At 38.6% G+C, this 19470-nt stretch overlaps 1 long non-coding RNA gene across 1 annotated transcript in view; it reads right to left on the bottom strand.

Moving 5' to 3' along the window:
• The window catches only part of LOC109285962 (uncharacterized), a 571893-nt gene that overhangs the window by 152335 nt on the left and 400088 nt on the right, over positions 1 to 19470 (bottom strand). The window contains exon 18 of the long non-coding RNA XR_009462697.1: positions 8061 to 8142. This is a non-coding gene — a long non-coding RNA (uncharacterized LOC109285962). The remainder of the gene's footprint in view (positions 1 to 8060; positions 8143 to 19470) is intronic.

The raw sequence follows: 19470 nt of genomic DNA, 5'->3' as shown, positions 1-19470 counted from the left end.
ATAACCAAAATTAAAAGTTGTTTTTTATATGGTGAATCCCTTGAAAACACTTTGTGGAAAATACTATTAATGCGGTGGTATCATCATGTGTCAAGCCAACAGGCTATTAAATTGGGACTCCTGTAATTATGGACTTAAATATTTTTGTAAATTTTACTACAGATGTTTTCACATTATTATATGTGATTCAGCTTCAGTTTGTTTCAAATCTGCTACTGAAGGCCATCTACTGAGAAATATAAGCAGTCACAGAAAAAATGTGGGGCTCAGCTCAGCTGAAAGAGAGAAGGGAAAAGGAAACAATATTGAATTCAAAGAACTCATGTTTACCCTTCCTTTCTATCTGGCTGATCCACATCCATAGTGCACCGTCTAATTATCTAGACACACACATGCTTTGCTTCTTAACAAGCAGAATTTATTTTAGTAAATTATTGAATAGACTCATATTTTAGAAACTAGCACCTAAAAGGTACTACCTTGTTGAATGTAAAGTTAAATTATTATTGTCCAATCTATTCTCAGATTAACATATGATAATAACATATGTTATTATGTTCTCTCTGGATTAAAGGTCTCTCTGGATTAACATATGATAATAACATTTTAATCTCATTGACAAATGTTTCCCTTAACAAAAAAAGACCCTAAAATTGCAGTTTCTCATTTCAGCTTTCAAAGCTCTATTGTTTTCTTCACTGCTTGCTAATTATACATCTCAGTTAAGTAAATTCCTACATTATTTTGTTCATTTCTAAGTTAAAAGTAACACCTTGTAAAATATATATAAAATCTGTCTAGTAATCTGGTGACCAGCAGCCATCGTTTTTTAACAAAAGTAGGTTGGACAAATTAAATACAAGGTTTCATTGCATTTTAAGTGCTCAAAACAGTATTATTATTGTATTTGTTTTTAAATGCACCAGATTGTTCTATTTCTTATCCTTGGTTGCATTACTTTATAAATATGTTTCACAGAAAAAAAAGTATTTTTATAACCTCTCACCTCTGACAAACTTAAGCCACAGTGCCTCATTTTCCTCAACTGATATTTTACAGTCAAAATGGTAAGTAACTTTTCTAGAAACAATGTTAAGACTGTGTGTGGTGTTATTTTTAATAAAGCTGTCAAGTGCTAACTCCTGAAAGTGCATGTACATATATATGTATTGATTCTTTCAAAAGGTTAGCAAACCCCCCCCCCCCAAAACAAAACAAACAACAAAACTTAAGCCTGATTCCAAAACCTGTACGAGGTAAAATGAATCAAATACAATACAAAACAAGTAAAAAGACAGACACACAAATTAATGCAGATCTGAAATATAATTTTCACCAAGTTATTCATCAATCTACCAAAGAAAACTGATAATTTTCTTCAACTAAAACTTTATTCAGTCAAAATGACCACTATTTTTTTCATATTCTACAAATATTCTATTTTTCCAGCAAGGGAAGCAACTGCTTTAATTTCTAAACTTTTGCGATGTTCCCAGCTGAAACTGATCACTATTTCACCATGTATCCCTAATATCTCAGAGCTGTTTAGAAGTATTCCTAGGTCCCTGAAAAGCAGAAGTAGGCAAAATATGGCCTGCAGGCCGGATCTGGCCTACCAATTGATTGGATCCAGCCCACGACCGCTCCATGGTGCTCTGCATGAGGCTAAGTTTGGCCAGTGCACACAGCTGACCAGTGGGGCTGCTCCCAGTGCTGCTCAACTCCCATCACCTCCAGCAGCAGCTCTTCCTCCTGCCCCTGCTGCATTGCTCTGGGCAGGGAGGGAGTTTCAGTTGGACGGCTCCTGCTTCACTGCACAAGGCTCCAGCTCTGTCTCCCAAATGCCTTCTACCCACACAGCTGCTGCTGGAGATGAAGGGAGCCAGGCAGTACTTGGGTGGCTGCAGCTGTACTGGGAACATCCCCACCAGTAAGCTGTGAGTGCTGGCCCAAAACCAGGCTGGTGGGCACTGGCTGGAGTGTGGCACCCATTGCCCCAGATGGGACTGAACCAGGCTTGGCCCCATGCAGTGCGCCATGGGAGCAGCTGCAGACCACATCACCCAGGCTCTGTGCCCCCCGCCCCCTCCTCCCTTCCCTCGTCCCCAGCCGGCAACCAGGAAATAGCACCCAGGCAAACCCCCCCACACACACACGCACACATGCCCCCACACACACCCCCACATACCCACTGCCCCCCACACACACACCCCACTCCCCAACCTGGCAGGGGCATTCAGGGAGCAGATCGCTGCTCTGCCTCGGGCTGTCACTGCCCCATGATTCCAGCCTCGCCCATCTGTCCCACTCCCAAACACCACTCCCTGCCCACCCGTGGCCCCATCCCACATACGGAGTTGTGATGAGCTGTTGGAGCAGGGGGGAGGAGTGCTGACCTGACCCACAAGAACTCATTAAAACTCCCTGTGTGACCTCTGGGCCCAAATAATTGCCCATCCCTGTTTAAAAGATTAGGTATCTCTACATGTGGGTAAATGGAGGCACTAAAAGGTTGTTCCAATAATTTAAACCAAGTAACTCCACTTAAGTGCCTCAATTATTTGAAGGGGTTTAGGTGCCTTCAATTATTTGAAGGCACCTAAAATGAAAATCTAGGTCCATTTTCAGAAATATTTACTCTTTATTATTCCACTGACTTAAATAGGGTACAGTCTGGGCAAAGGTCTTCAAATGCATTTAGACCCCTAAATTTCTCTGGGAGTTAGGTGCTTACATATCTTTTGAAGATCTAAACTTAAATCCACAACAGGAGACTAGATATAGCACCCTCTCACCCATTAGCATCCTAGCAGAATCTTCAGCCTAAAGTTAGGGCCCCATGGGATATGGGAAAGAAAGGGCAACTGCAAATGGGACATAGAGATGCCAGCAACCTAAGCACATCTGTAGAAAATGCCAAACAGAGAGGGCTAAGTCCCATTCTTCAAAGGTAGGTAGGTACTTAGCTGGGTACAAGGGAGCTACCTACAACTGCATAGGATCCCAGCCATGAAATCTCTGCTAGAGTACCTAGGAGCTAGGACTGACCTGGCTTTTTTCACAAGACAGACAAAGACCAACCCTATTTTCCCCATGACCTAATAATTATAGTACTCTCATATAAGATAAGGGACTCATTTCAAAGGTATGAGACCTCTACCTGGTTTGGAACAAGAATTTAAACTAAATATCTTGCCCTCCTACAAAAGCACCTTAACCACCAAGCTAATGCGTATTCTGAGGTATAATGCTCTCCATTTCTCCTGCTGGAGCTGTTCTAATATATAAACATTCAGGTAATAAGTTGGTGAGAGAGTGAGAATGACTTTACAAGCTGGTGTGAGAAAGTTGGATTCAACTCTTTCCTACAAATAAGGGACTCAGACATGGCTCTCCCACCTACCAGGGTAGTGCCCTAACCACAAATGACACTGCTGAGTAAAACAATATGCACACACCCGTCCTTCATACACACGCAATATTCTACAGGTTAGAAATGGAGGGAGGTCCAACTTAAAAATCTCTCTTGGGCTGGAGCATAAATTAGGTCACAGACATTTAGGTGGGCTTGTATATTCCCTATGGAGCTAGGTGGCACCTGGGCCAGGTTTCTGAGGATTTTGGTGTTCCCTAAATGCTAGACTTAAGAAAGTAAGGCCATTTATGAATCTAGCTCAGAATACACAGCTATACATAAAAGTGCTCTACCTTCAGCAATGTAATTAAAAATGGGATGGGAGCACAGCTTCCAGGCAGGGGGGAAGAGTAGAAATTTGGAACTGGGCAATGGGCTATTGGAGTATCTTAGTCTTAATCCCTAGGCATTTCATAGGTCCCTAACTCAGTCGGAGGAATCCTCTATGCAACAAGGTACCTCCTCACTAAGGGACTGCAGTTCCTAAGTATCTTTTAAGGATACAATCCACCATCTGTCATACACTTTTCAAAATTGGAAAAGTTTAAGAAAAGAGCTAGAGGAATGATTCAGAAGCTGGACAACCTAGTCTATAGTGAGAGATTTAAGAAGTTTTAAAATCTTAAAAATAATTACTTTGTGCTATTCTCTACTGAACAATATATTTAAATTATCCAAGAAAAGACCAGGATGTGTAGAATTCAGCATAGTTAATAAGTACCTACAAGGGAAAAAGACTTTTTTAGAAATAGATTGTTTCTCAGTCTAGCAAGCCAAAGGTCAGGAGATTCAATGACTGGAAGCTGAAATTAGACAAATACAGATTAGGAATAACATATGAGTATTTAATAGCGAGGATAATTAACCACTCAAAGAACATACTTAGGGATGGTGAACTCTTTAAATCAGGATTTGCTATTTTTTCTAAAACAAATACTACAGGTTAAATGGTAATGGGACATAAACTGCTGAGTTCTCGGGGTCTGTGTGGTTAGACCACACCAGATGGTCAAACCAGTTGATATTAATAGCCTTAAAAATCTATCAATTCACTTGCTCTTTGGAACCTAGCTAACATGAATGTGGACCCAACAAAGAAGGACTGGATCCAACCCCCATTAGTATTAATGATCAAACACTTCAACGGGCATTGACAATACATGTGGCACAGAGGCCATCTTCAATGTTAGGCATTGTATTTAGGTAACCAGAGCCTGAGTTTCAGAAATGCTGAATGTCTACAGCCGCTACTGACTTCACTGAGAATTAAAGGCACTCAGCAGTTTGGGGGAAACACCTGATTTTTATGAAATGAGGTGATTAGCATTGGCTTCTCACTGGTTCAGTTTTCCCACCTGTAAAATGAGACCAATAATGCTCATCCTATGTGTAAAGTGAATGGATATGTTATAATGCCAGATGCCACAAAGATACATTGCAGAATCACTGACCTTCAAAATACTAAATGGAGGGGAAAAGAACACAAGAAAATTGCTTGCTGTTCTCAGAGAAAACATTTCAGCCCCAAATTTCCCATTTGTTCATGTGATCGAACTGACAAAGAAAATCTTTCCAATATTCACATTCTATTACTTTAATTTTTTCCAGCCATGCACAAATCCATATCTATGTAAACCTTGAGCACTAATTTTAGAAAATAAAACTCAGGAAAAAAGTGACCAAAGCTTTTTCATCTACAGTTTTAAAACCTTAAAAATAATTGCCTTCTGCTATGCCCAAACTACACAATACTAGGCTCTGTCCTTCAAATACTTTCTAAAGAAATATTGACAGGAAAAAAGTAGAATGGATACCTTGAGTAGTAAAAGAAAAATCTGCATATTTATCTTTACATTAGTCTGTCTCTTGCAACAGGAAATGTTGTAGAACTACGATTATTAGGCATTCTGTTTTTTTAACTTCTAAATACAGAAAAGAGAGGACAGGCTGTGGTGAGGAAAATGCAAGCATTGTAGAACACAACAGCCCTCCTGTCCCACAGAGATTTATTTATTGGAAATTATAGTGAGAGGAAAAAGACTAAATAACTTTAAGTCCCTAGTTATTATGTCATATGTAGCTGCATTGTACAATATAGCCACAATCTGCTGTTTTGTAAACTGAGCTGTCAAACACTTGTTATTATAAAGCTGGAACTTGTCAGGGTCCTCTGACAGCCCACTGGTCCCAGCTCCCAGCCTGATTCATGACTGGCTCTGAGACAGAGGAAGTTCGCGTCTGCTATAATCTAAACACTCTGCAAATGGAACAGAGGAGCAGTGCTGAAAGAAGAAAATAGGCTAAACCTTATAACCCAGACAAGAATCATACAAAGCTTCTGAGGGGGAAGTTGAGTCCAACAGCACAGACTGCAGTGTCAGCAAATGCATTTATTTTATTTTATTTCAAACCATCAGAATTTTTAGGGGGGATAATGCAGTGAAACACTTAGCTGTAAAGCAGTGAACATTAGTCTCCTTCAGTGTACAGAAACTAAGCCCCATGTGTATTTTTGCCACATCTGTATTTTCTATTAAAGTGTAAATACAATAAGCTATATTCTAGGAGGACTTTTCACTTTTGCAGTTGTGGGTCTAGTATTTAAGCTCAGGGAAATACTTTTCAAGCTGTTGCTTGTCATTCCTAGTCATTTCTATATGAATTTTAGTTACAAGGAATTCTGGATCCACTATTTGAAATGCAGCAAGTAGTCAATAACTGGAAAGATATTTTTCTGGGAAAAGGTAGAGTTGCTTTATGGAAGATACTGAAATGCAGCCCTTTCCCTTTCGTAAAAAAAGTGGGGAAAAACTATAGAGAAACACTTGACTTTTATAAATGAGTAAATTATACACTGCAAAAAAGAAGAGAATTAAACAAAGGAATGTGTGTAATATGTTGTCAGGCTAGACAGTAATTTACCAATCTTACCCTGAGCAAAGGACAGCGCACGATTGATCTGTCCCAGGCCTAGACCTCATGCCTCTGAGAATCATAATTCTTCCCCTTGCCTCCACTTCCTCTGACGGAGAAGAGGAATAATAAAGCAGTTTACTCCCAAATCACCACCTACTCTCCAGTCCCCCTTTTGCTACTCCTAAGGGAATGACCTGGTGAACAAGGACTGCTCTTCCTATCTCACGTGGATTCATCATCTGACCTGGCCCCAGTATAACAATGAAGCTTTACTGGATAAGACACAGGATAAGGTAGTCTATGGTAATTACAAATTAAGCTCATAATTACCCTCAGATCAAAATCCCAGGTTTAAGTATGCCCTAATATTAGAAAAAAAATATGTTAGGATCTAAATATAGTAGTCATGGCCTCTCTGCCCTCATAGTTACATGAATCAAATGCCTGTGTTTAGTTCATGCTTGGTGGGTATGGTTCGCCTCTTTCCTTTCTTAGCACAAGCAATAATACAATAGAGCAGAAACTGATGCATGAGGCAGGAGTTTGTGAAAACACATAGTAAATCAGTTCACATATCAGTTTATAGAAAACTACAGTACAGAAGATTTTGGCATCTTACTTTGAATGATTTACAGTGTTCATAACATTTGCCTTTAGAAAAATGATTAACAGTGTTTGAAATTTTCAAGCTTCATTCTGAATGTGGACTAGAATCTATGCTGTTGCTCACAGCCTTGCGAGTGCAAGAAATACTAAAGCAGGTCTAACAGAAAGTGGAGAACAGATTCAAAAATCATCTGCCATCTTCAGCCAACATTTCTACCCACGTCATCAATCAATGGAAGGCTTTTCTAGTTAAACAAAAGGAATAAATTTCCCTGCTTTCATTAAAAAAATACAACTACCTGTTGTTGGTCTGAGGAACTGCACCAACTGAATGTAAAATTTTCTGAATTGCTTTCATGGTGCAAGTGTTAAATTATTGCCATCTAAGCTGCCAATGCTGCATGAAATCCCACAACATTTTAATAACTCTCCTTTTGTTTCAGGTGGAAAAACCACATGTGTTAGATTTGGAGGGAGGAGGGAAAGGGTTATGTGTAATTAATGTCCTAAGAACCACAACAACAACCACATTCAGTTCACCTAATTGGGTCAAGAGGAAGCTATCATTTCTGAAATCATTTGTATTTCTACATTTTATTATAGTGTGTGTGTATGTATGGATTATGTATGTGTAAAACTTACTTTCTCTCCCAACCTTATTTACAAAAGCACTGAAATTCCTGGCAATTAATATTTAACATGCCATTCTGGGTTCCATTTTAACTTTAAAATCTAACACTCAAATACATATAAATAAACCTCAACCAAATATTTTCCATTTTATCATATTTCTTTGCTACCTGTTAAATGCAAAAATGATTGCGTCTGTTTATATATGTATGCATACACACCCATATTTATGTACACACACATTTGCACATATCTGCTACAGAAATTTAAGACCAAATTCACACACCCTTTAATCTAAATGACTTTTTTAAATTGTCAAACTTAGATGGGTGAGATTCATACCCTGTAGTGGGCCAAAACCTACTCCGTGTTATTTCAGGATGCAGAAGCAGACAAACCTGACATTGTCAGTGAGGTCTCATGGTTTTAAGTTTCATTAGCAAAAAGCTGATACAGGCACAAACCAAGTTAACAGATTTAATTCTATACTGACCTTTGTGCTCAACATTTCTACATTCTTGGAATACTTCCCATGTTTGTGTCATCCCAGCTAACCAAATGAAACATGGAACATCCTAAAGCCCACAAAAAGGAAAGAGATTGTTTTAGCTGGCTTGGCTCAGCATTTTTAATAATGTGACTATGAATTCTACATTCAAAATTCATTCTTCATCCTGATCTAAAAAGCTAGCTCTTAAGGTAAGAGGGTTATTTAGGTTCCACCAAGCATTTCACCCTTAGTTTGTGTGGGCAGTGGAACCTAAGATATCAGGTAGAATTAACTGAGACAGTGGCCATGATATATTGACATAACAGTACCCATTTTAAATGGGATTAGAACTGCTTATTTCCCCACCCCCCCCCTCCAAAAATAAGGGGTTTTCCCTCTTCCTCCCCTCTCCCCACCCCTGGTTAATGAGATTAGAAGTTTGATTCTCAGCAGGAAAAAGACTGACCACAATTGCCTCCATTGTACAGTGGAAAAACAGGGGAAATGAATTTCAATATGTACTTGATTCTGTGAATTTATTATTTCAAGTTGGAGGCAAGCTCCCATATTCAGTATTTTTCCTTTTGATATGATCTGGTCATGTGACAAACTAAATTCCATAACCACTTATGACAGTTACATTAAAAGGTGCTAAGACACTAGGTACATTGTAAAGTCCACCCTTGTGAACTAGAATAAATTATCTAGTATGATCACTAAATCTGCAAATAAATTGATTGCATCTTAATGGCATATCATCAACAATCATTCCAGGGAAAGCTGCTTCTGCATTTGTATTAGATTTCCCAAGCTTTACCAGTTTTGTAAATTGTGCTGCAGCAGGATGAATATTTTTTCTAATATTACATGCAAAAATCAATCCTTACATTGTACATGGTAAAAAATGCAAATGTATTAGGCGTTTTATTTCTATGCAACTGAGAACCAGCTCTGAATATATGCATATGAGGGGCCTGAGAAATTGTGTAATCGTATTAAATATTTCAAAAAACATTTCATGATTAAAGGCCAAACCTTTCATGGTCTTACATAAAAGAAAAGAAAATTCCTTCTGTGTGCATGTGTTACACATGACAAGGACATCATATTTAAATCATTATTTTAAATATGATTATGAGAATATGCAGTAAGTACTTTTGTGAAAGTTTTATGATGTATTCTGTAAATACAAGCTATGATGGAAAACCTAGTGGCTCCAAATAACTATTAATGATGTGTTGTGTGTGAATAATGTTTCAGAATGTTTTAACATTATCTATATGCATAATAAGTCATAATAGAATATCAAATATGTAACACACGTGTTTAATGACTGTCTAAATGCATGTTAACATAGGAAAGTAGCTACTGCTGTCAAGAATTATAATCTTTGTAAACCTTCTGTAAAGGACCTTTCTTTTTTTCCCCTTGACTTTCACTTGAAAAGGTTGAAGGAAATGGAACACACAAATAAAACTGTGTTAAAATAGTCCCATGTGTCAGCTGAAACAAAAGAGAGAAAATTCTTAGTGTTTTTATATACTTGAAAAAAATTACTATAAAAGGCATCCTGATGTTCCAGGTTTATTTACTCCCAGTGATTTCACTATCAACATTTTCACAGTTAACATGTTAAAAATGCTCTAAGTTCCAGGACTGCAGGCTCAACCTGACATCTGGAATACAAGCTATTTTCTTTCTGGTTTTTCTTCATCATTAAATAAAGGAGCAGGAAAAATTCCTAGATCTAAACTCCCAAGATGTTTATGGCTCAAGCCCATTTCTAATATTTAGCAGTCTTCTGCTATAGAAACTTAAGACCAAATTCAGCTTTCAGAGACACCAGTATAAATCTGGAATAACTGCAGTGATGACACTGAAATCAGTGGTCGTCCTGTATAATCCCATTTGTCATTTATAGACTTGTTACAAAAAGTCAAGACTAGATTTTGACCACAGTTGCCAAGTGCTAGACAGTAAAAGACTTAAGTGTCGTCATTCCTAAGATTTAAAGGAATACAAATTCAAAGTTGGACATCCCATACAGGGTTAGGCAGAGTTTGGATCACTTTTTTGAGGCACTTAAGAATGCACATGCTAAATAAAGAGCCACCTAGAACTAGCCAACTAGAAGTGCTAAGTCCAGGGACAGGTCTCAAACTTCTTGCTCTCCAAGGCTTAGGCACCGGACCCAGCTGCCATCAAGTGTCTCCACCCACTTAGGATCCAGAGCTCAAATGCTCCACAGGAAGGCAGGCACCAATCCTGTCTTTTCAAGGAGTAAAAAGAGCTCAGTCTCACTGTTTACTGTTAAAACTCAGCCACTGGAAGCCACCTTGCACTCTGGTATTCGGTATTCAAGGATCTTTCATTCCTTTAAGTACAGTGGTATGGTTCTTACAGAGCAGTGGTTCCCAACCTTTTTTATACTGCAGACCAGCAAACTCACTCAAAGAATTTTGGCAGACCGAGTATAGAAATAATCCAATTTACATATTTAAATTTAATTTTTACGTGGTGGGGGGGTTGTGAGGATTGGAGGCAGTGTATGATACAAAACGAACTCAACAGGCAGAGGCACAGTGCGAAACAAAGTGCTCTTCACAGAAGCACTCTTTCCAAAAAAACCAAATCCATTGAAGTTTGCTTGATCATCTCTTAGTCGTTGCTTTTGATATGGAAGAGACTAGCCACAGTTTACACGGTCCAATTTCAAAAACTAAAGTCACAGTCATTGGCCAAGTAAGGCCATTCTTGCCCAGCTGGGCACAGAACTGTTGCTAGCAGTGGTTAAAGCTCATACCATGACCCAGCAGCCAACCCTTTCCAGCCAGGTACCAGGCTGCGGCCCTGTGCTTGGGAACCTCTGTTATAAAGTCATCCTATTTGACACAGCTCATATCCTTCTAAATGGAGACCTCTCCTGGGAAGTGAGGGATGTGGTCTGAATCTCTTCAAACTGAAAACATCATAAAATCCAGGTCTCCACTTTTCTGGTTATTGCTGGAACTACTAGATTTCTGCATAAACGATAGATATTGGCACTACGAATACTGCCTCCTTTTGTAACTATGTCGTAAAAAGCAAGCATCTGTGACTGCCCCAGTCCTATCAGTGTGGAACTAGGTGCTCTGAACACACCCAACAGAATAGGTCCCACAAGAGACTTGAGGCTTAGAGGAAAGCTAGAAGCCTCAGGCTAGGGCATTTCTGAGCACACTCAGAAGCAGAACAGCAAGATCCTAAGAAATGTTTTGGTCCAACACAGAGGTACCTATTGAAGTTTGCTGGCTCCAGAGTTAAGGCCATGTCACCTGTTACAGTTAGGACATGTTACTGACACTTAAAACATGTGCTAAGTGCAACTGTATTGTAATAAAGTTACAACTTTCCACGACAGGAGCATCTCCAGATCATATTAGGTACCACATGTTTAACTGGGGTAGGGACTGCTCCATGAAGATAACATGAGTCTGGGATTCCAGTGCAGCATGGGGGCTGGTACTCACAACCAGCTGATTGTTGTTTCTACCTCTGCACTGCACCAGAGCTGGTTCAAGACTGCCAGCTACAGAGATCCAGCACTCCCTGCAGATCTAGCAGCATGTGCAGATCCAGCAATAAGAGTGACACCCTCTCCCAGGCTTAGGTCCCTTTGCCTTCCTCTGCCCATTGACAGTGGCAGAGACCTGGCTCATCTTAGCAGGCCAGGGGCATGTGTTCCCATGCTCATTGGTGCTGGGCATGTGATAGGAAGGGTGCACATCCTCATAGGAGGACATACAAGCTACCAGGGTTATCATCAAGGGTGGGTACAGCCAGCTCCCGCCTTGTCCAGAGCAGGCTGAGATCATAAGCATCACTGTATGGCTGCTCAGAACATGTTTTAAGTTTGCTATGATCTGAATGTAATACTACTGTGTGACCCATGCAACAAGGTCTTTAAGCTGTCATACAAGGAAGCTTTTATGGCTCAACTGTCAGATTCAGATTACTATAGCCGAAGTACTTGACTTAGAAGATGGGAAAAAGATAAATCTGACAGATAAATCTCCCAGAAATAATACATCTATACATATCAAGAACAAAGTAATAAAGTTCATTTCTGTCTCAAGAGTATTCAAGCATAACTCCAAATATGCAAAAGGATCAGATATGTCGATGAAGGAGGGGCAGGTTTGTTTTTTTTTATATGGCTCCCCCTCCTTTTCTTTTCTTTTTTTAATCATAAATGGTTTGGGGTTTTGTTTACAAAAGACAAATACAAAAATGATTGTCTTATGATGATCAACTGAGAAGACATTAATTTCCTCAGCTTTGATTTTCTTGGGGTTTTTTTCCAAGACAGACTTTGGGAAGTTTCACTATTAGAATTTAGAATTATTAATTTATTTCCATACAATAGCATTTCTTATGAATTAGAGAGAGAAATGTTTCAGACCAAAGCAGTAAGCCCCTTGGAGTTCAAACTTATTGATATCAGTTTTTTCATCCTGTTCTGACAAACTATATAAAAGACTGAGGGATTCCTCAATGGACTGGAATCACCAGTCCTTTTCATAAATTACTCCTAGTGAGTGGTCCCTTTTGTCCCCGTTCTCTGTCCTATTCATTATACCTTTTGATCTCTTGCTTTACACTTACTTAATTCCCTTGTAAGACAACTTATTAGCAACGGTATACAGCAGAGAACTCGGGCTGCAGTAATCTTGCAGTGCTCACAACCATATTGATATTTTTCTATCTTTAGAGTTCTGACACTTTCTGTATGACCATGACTTTTATGACATAAAATTCTCTTCTAATTGTTCAAGGGCCTAATATGCAGGCCCTTATCATTTTCAGAGTAAATCCTGGCTTCTTGTGGTCAGTGTTAAAAAAGATGATCATAAATCATAGAATTGAGAAAAATAAAACTAGTCCGACTGCTTAGATCACATAATGCATCACTGTGCCTATTTCAAAATTTTTCATACAATATTGTATACACTTGTGTGAATGTTTTATGATATTTTTAATAGAAAAAGTATGTTTTTCAACATTTCTTGGTTTTAACCATTCTGTAGAATTTAAGGGAACATCATACTCCTGCTACAGAATTCTCTTGGATGGCCTATAGGTTACAGTCTATATCACACTGTATTCAATCTGGTAGATTTTTATTATAATTTCCACAAATACCTTTTGGTTCCACCCCTTTTACATGTTATCATTTTTCCCCACAAATGTTAGTACTTTGATGTAAGAACATTTTTTCCTGAAAATTTACCTAAGTACTCCTGTTTTTTCTAGTCCATATTTTCCATTTTTCTCTATTTTCTATTTACATGCATCAAATATCTCAGGATAGTGGTTTCCTCTTATGTGCCATTTAGTTCATCTGCAGTATACATATTTCACTCTTTTAATCCTTCTTCATAAATCAGTTCCTCGTTCCCCATAATCATCATTGTTGCTCCTTTCTGAACTCCCTCCAACATCAAAAAAACTTTATTTTATTCTTTCCTTTTACTCTCAATTTTTGTTCCCAGAGGCATGTAACATTTTTTATGTATTTTAGTTTCAAGGGGGGGAGGGGTGCCAAAATATGAGTTCTCTTCATCATGCCAAATGTGTACCAAATGCATTCTATACAAGCTAATGTAAGTAAATAATTCTCATATTTTACTTTACTTTTATATTTTTTCCTCTTTCAATTAAGTTGGGGTATATACGTTATGTTAGGGCTCACTACTCTATATACTTGATATTTCATCACCCAAGGCAATTAGGACCAGTGTAAGTGTTCTCCATAATGTGTATTATAGTTCTTTCCTCCAAACAGGCTGGCAACTATATTTCATTTGTTTTGGGGATATCCAAGATATGCAGAGCAGGATGCTTCTTTCTGCCTGACTACAGTCTAGACAATGTAGAAATGTGAAAGTTCTCAGTAATTAAATATCAAGACCCTAAGGCATTGGATTATTCTTTTAAGGAACAGAGTGCTTGAAATTTTAGTATCAGAGTCAAAATTTACACAGACACATACACACAATATAATTAGAAGATTAAGATGAAATTAAGACACTGCCCCTGGGACAGTCTGTCTCCTAATTGGTGGAAGGGTGATTAATCTTGCCAGGTCAGAATCTTTTGCTAAATTTAAGACCTTAGGAAACAACCTCTTAATATATTTCTCATCTTCTAAATCTCCTATAGAATCTCCTATAAATTGGTATATTTCTTGTCAAAATACTTATGATCTAAAACCAGGGTTTTTTAATTCACCCTACTCCCTTCCCCACCCCCCAAAATCTGCTTGAAGCTAGGATTTTCCTGCAAAAAGTAACACCCTGTTTATTAGGGAAATATTTACTTCCTAACAGCTTCTGTCAAATATTCCATTCCCACTCAATGAGTATTAAGCCCTCTAATTGGAAGTGACCTAAGAACCATTTACAGATGTCTTGTAATGAATGAATGGCCATTAGTTGTAATGAGTGTAGCCACCTCTTTCTGACCTCAGCTGTTTAGAAGCATTACTGCTCATCTGAGTTGGGCAAAGTGAGCTTCAGTTTTAACAATACAAGTCCCATCTGAACAGTAGCTTGTAACTGTTCCTAACCAGGTGATAGTGTGATTGAAAGCAAATGTGGTTTGCATCCACAGAAACCATGACTAAACTGATGAGATATCAGTCATGAAAGTCCTACCAGTGCTCTGTGTTCATTGCTGTTTTGGCTATGGTTTTACAGTTTTAACATGCATCCATCATTGCAGCTGCAGAGTCCTTTCAGTATATATTTCACACTTTCCAGATTACTTCCTTCAAGCAATGACCCCATGGAGATTTTGAACAGGGAAATTGTAAGAGAAGTGATCAAACTACCACAAACACTACAGTGTAGTTTCCTGGTCTTTTTCATAAACCAGAGTCAAGGAAGCTTAGTTTCTGCTGGAATTTTTAAAAAATATTTGTGAGCTGAGGCAGCTGTAGCAAGGCAGTGTAAGTTTTCTCACCAGTACCTGCAAGTAGCAAGAACAAACAAGCCACAAATGGTATTTGGACTGTAATGGCTATTCAGCTTTTACCCCCTGGGCAGATATCTCTGTGGCTGAAGTAAGGCAGTCCAGTATGGGACTGGATGGCATAGAGGTTTACATAGTAGTTCATACTTCATGGCAGGGATATGTGATCAATGTGGCCCATGGGCAAGGGCTGAACAAGATTCATCAAAACTTTTTCTGCAGAAAGTTAGACTTATACATTTTAATGTCTTAGACTAACTACATTTCTGTTATCTTTTCTCATGATTTTAAAAACATTTTTTCCGGGGGAGGGTCAAAACAAAATTATTTTGGGGGGGTTTCAATTTTAGTACCTAAATTCAGACATATTAGATGGGAAGTTTCTATTGTTTTGTGTAAGGTGTGGCATCTAGAGTTTGTGACTTTAACACCAGACTGAATACATCTGATCTCACCTGATGTCAGGTGCTAAGCAGTCCTAAGTCTCACTAACATTTGGATAGGAGTTCTCCTCCTTCTGGGATAAGTCAAGGATTCACAGTCAAAAACTTGGTGGCATTAGATCACAGAGCCCAAACATGAGGAGGGTATTTTGCCAGCTATATCATCACTGCTGACCTAACAGACAAAAAGTAAAAAGGAGGGAAAAAAGATTTCAGTACAATATTAAACTTTTTATAAAATAGAATAAATTGGCCTCCAAAGTCAGTCTTTCTGTTTATTATACTTTCCTTTGAAAACACGAGTAGAAATGGATACATAGATGAACGGGACACTGAAGTCATAGTGACTTGTCCTCATTAGGCTTTTAATTGGAACTGAAATGAGACCAAAAAAAGAAAAATAAATACAGGTGTTAATTATTAGCAGACTAAAATTTAGCAGATTGTGGTATGAATTTGAGATACAGCAAGGAAGGTAAAATATAAAGAGAGTAAGTGGTATGTATTCTAAAATAAATAAAAGTGTAATCATGGGTGGTGCATTCCACCTAAAAATAAGTGTTTAGATATAATAATTGGCCTGTAGAGATGAACAGAGAAGTGTAAAAATAGCAAAGTATAACAGAGAGAAGAACTGGAAAAGACAAAAAATATCAGGTAAAGAAGAGAACTGTAAAAATAGAATGAAACAGTTAAGACTGTGCAACAGATAAGAACACAAGAGGGTAAAAAAAAAGATTTCACAAGAGATTTCTTGATTCTTGATAATTACCAAGAATACTTTTAAAAATACATAAGAACAAAAAGTCAATAAGGAACACAGTAAGGCCCTGAAAAGGATCGTTTATTGAGAAAGGAGGCAGATATTGCTGAAAAAAATGTATTGAATTCTTTGCATCCTTGTTCCCAAAGGAAAGATGGCAGAACAGGTATACATTTCCTACAGGAGGGAGAAGAAGAAACACTGCAGGAAATCAGAACCATGACAGAAAGATAATAGGTGACAAGTGTGAAAAATCTCTAACCACACAGAATTCAAGGACCAGACCAATACAGAATTAATGGAAAGAGCTCAATCCAACCCTCCTTTGTCATGCAAGTGATTTCATTTACTGAGTATGTCAAATCATTTTACCTCAAAAGTATGCTAAAGCATCTTACATAAGATGAGACAGTTCAGGAATTTTGAACTACCCAGATGGAGATCTTTGATGGTCATTCTTTCAGCTGTGTGCGTCTACATGTAAGTGTACATTGTGTGTAAAAGAGAGCTGGAGAAAAAGGCTCCAGTGAAAGCTGAACAAGCCTGGTGGAAGACTATAAAGAAAAACCTAGGGAGAGTTTCTCTAGATGAAAGGAGTAACAGAACAAAAGCTGGTGCTTACAAATAGCAGTTGGAAGAGTAAGTAGTATGTATTGGTAATTATTTTCTATGTCTGACTCTAGGTACAGATATTTTAAAAGTCCAAGGTGGAATCTATCTAAAGTATTCACTTTTCTGTAAGCGGCATAGTTTAGATTGGTAGCAAACAGAACAACACACATCCGTCCTTTGGCGGGGGAAGAAGAGAACATAGACCAAGTTCTGCCATTTTTAAACTGGTCTGTGGGAGCATCTGCACTGGGCTGTGCAGTCATTTAGTACTTGCTAAAGTAATTAAGTACTAAATGACTGTGCAGTAACCATAATCACTGTGCAGTCCCATTACCTTGTGGTTATTTTTAGCTGCTACTGCACACTCATGGGTCATGCCCAGTGATGCTATGTCACTGTCACACTTTGTGCCTGGCAATGCTACATAATAATATTTTTAGGTTTATAGCATACATGTGGGAGCTGGCTAGCAGGGCATGCTCAGGGTCATCCTGACAATGACATTTACTACTACTGTTTAGACATACCCCAAGAACCTCAGATGAGAATAGCTTGAGAAATGCTATGTCTTGGTTGTATTGGCTCCCACAAAGGAGAACATGTAAGGGTTAGGTGTTTACAAGCTGCACTGAAAATAAATTACAATAAAATCTAGTAAAAAATGGGGGGGAGGAGGGGAAATCAAAGCTCCTAACTTCCTGTATTGACATTTTCAGAACAAAATATTAGATGTTTCATTGTAATTGTTTTATTTTTAAATCCACTTAATTTTATATTAAAAGAAAAAAGCATCCAAATAAAAAGGTTCAATGGTTTTGAACCATTGTTTCAAAATTTTATTCAACAAATAATTTAAAAATGTTGTCTTTTTATCCCAAATGTAAGTTCTTAATTTATTTCCAAGAAAAGATACATCTGAAAACCTCTGGTAGTCATAGAATGCTACAGGAGTCTGATGTATGTTTATATATTACTATTTAAAATAAATGATGCCATCCAACCAAAATATCCTTTGGTATTATCATTGTGCTTATACAGACATCCCCAATAAAAAGCAAACAGTTATACTACCAGTTCTGCCTGAATAGATGGCAGCAAAATGTTAGTGATCTGGTAATAGACGCTTATGTATTTTTTTGGTTTTGTTTTGTTTTTATTTTTTACAAAATACATTAATTGAACAAGATACATGCCTTTTATCAGACTGATTACTTTTAAAAAATAGAAAAGTTTGCTTCACTGAATCATTTATTCATGAATTTTATAGCTGCTGAAACTATTAATTCAGATCAAAATTTGTCAAATAGATTTGGCAAAAAGACAAATGAAAAACAACTAGAAATGTATCATACATACCAAAATGAATCTCTCTGACCTTTTAATTAATTGGGCTAAGTTCATGAGGACATATACAGCTTTCTGTACCAAAGCCAAGAAGGAAGAGGGAGTACTGACTGTTCTCCTTAGCTAATACCCTCTCCCTACAGACCTCAGGTAGTAAAAGTCTTGTTTTCAAATTCCCCTACAACTCAGAGCCATAACTTGAACTCAGCAATATTCCCTCTAAGCTCTGCGGCTTGCGCAGCCGCACAGGTGTGCCTGGCAGTGCGGCATGAGCGCTCCTGCATAGCTGCACACACCGCACAGCTTAGAGGGAATGCTGGAACTCACGTCTCCCATTTTTTACTAATATGCTGTCGAATACTTTGGGATGGATCATTCTCAGTGTCTCTTGTTGTAGTTGGTCTTATTTGTGACTATACATAAATAAATAAGTGTCCATTGGGCCAAGGAAATAATGACTTTAAAGCTTGGTGGTTAGGATGCTCAATGAGGAAAGTAGATGGCTAGTTCTAATCCCTGCTCCACTTAATATCTAAGGGTCTCTAATATCCCATGCATATGTATCATAATTTCTGTGCTCAAGAATCTCCATCAGTGTGATCTCTTCCATTTTGCAAATAGTACCCAAGTTCTTTTCTCTTCATTGTTTTATTGTCTTCATTTTTATACTAAAAAGTGTTTAAAAGTGCCATGATGGCCATTCATCCCTTGTCAATTTGGGCACTCTCCCCTTTATTCATCCACCACACCAAGGGGCGGGGGGCTGATGTTATTAATAGGAGTGCAGCAATAGAGAATTTTTGGGCCAATGCCAATGGCCGATTTTTACCAAACCATATCAGCCGATACCGATCCAATTCTGATATGCAACTGGGCAGCAAGGAGAGTGGTGTCCAGCTGATAAGTCTGTTGTGGGGGAAGGGGCATGGGGGGAGGCAGATCAAGGTCCCCATAGTGAGGGAGGAAGTGGGGCTGGGGTAGAGGCAGGCACAGCACAGTTAGGGCAGGGCGTGAGACAGAGCCTTGAGTGGCTCCTCTGGGAGGTGCAGGGGCTAAGTGGGCCCCAGATCTGTGCATGGGGCAAGGGCAAGCTGCCTTCTGCAGGCTGGGGCTGGAGGCTCTTCCCAGCGGCGGGCTGGGCCAGGACTATGTTCAGAGTGGGTGGCATCAGGGCTGGGAGGGTGGGCTGCAGCCTCCCCAAAATTTGCTGTATCCCCCCTCCCAGTTCTGCTGCTTCCTG

This window comes from Alligator mississippiensis, chromosome 5 (assembly GCF_030867095.1).
Source record: "Alligator mississippiensis isolate rAllMis1 chromosome 5, rAllMis1, whole genome shotgun sequence".
Taxonomy (NCBI): Eukaryota; Metazoa; Chordata; order Crocodylia; family Alligatoridae; genus Alligator; species Alligator mississippiensis.
The sequence above is the reverse complement of the archived record's forward strand: the minus strand, read 5'-3'. Positions and strand labels throughout refer to the sequence as shown.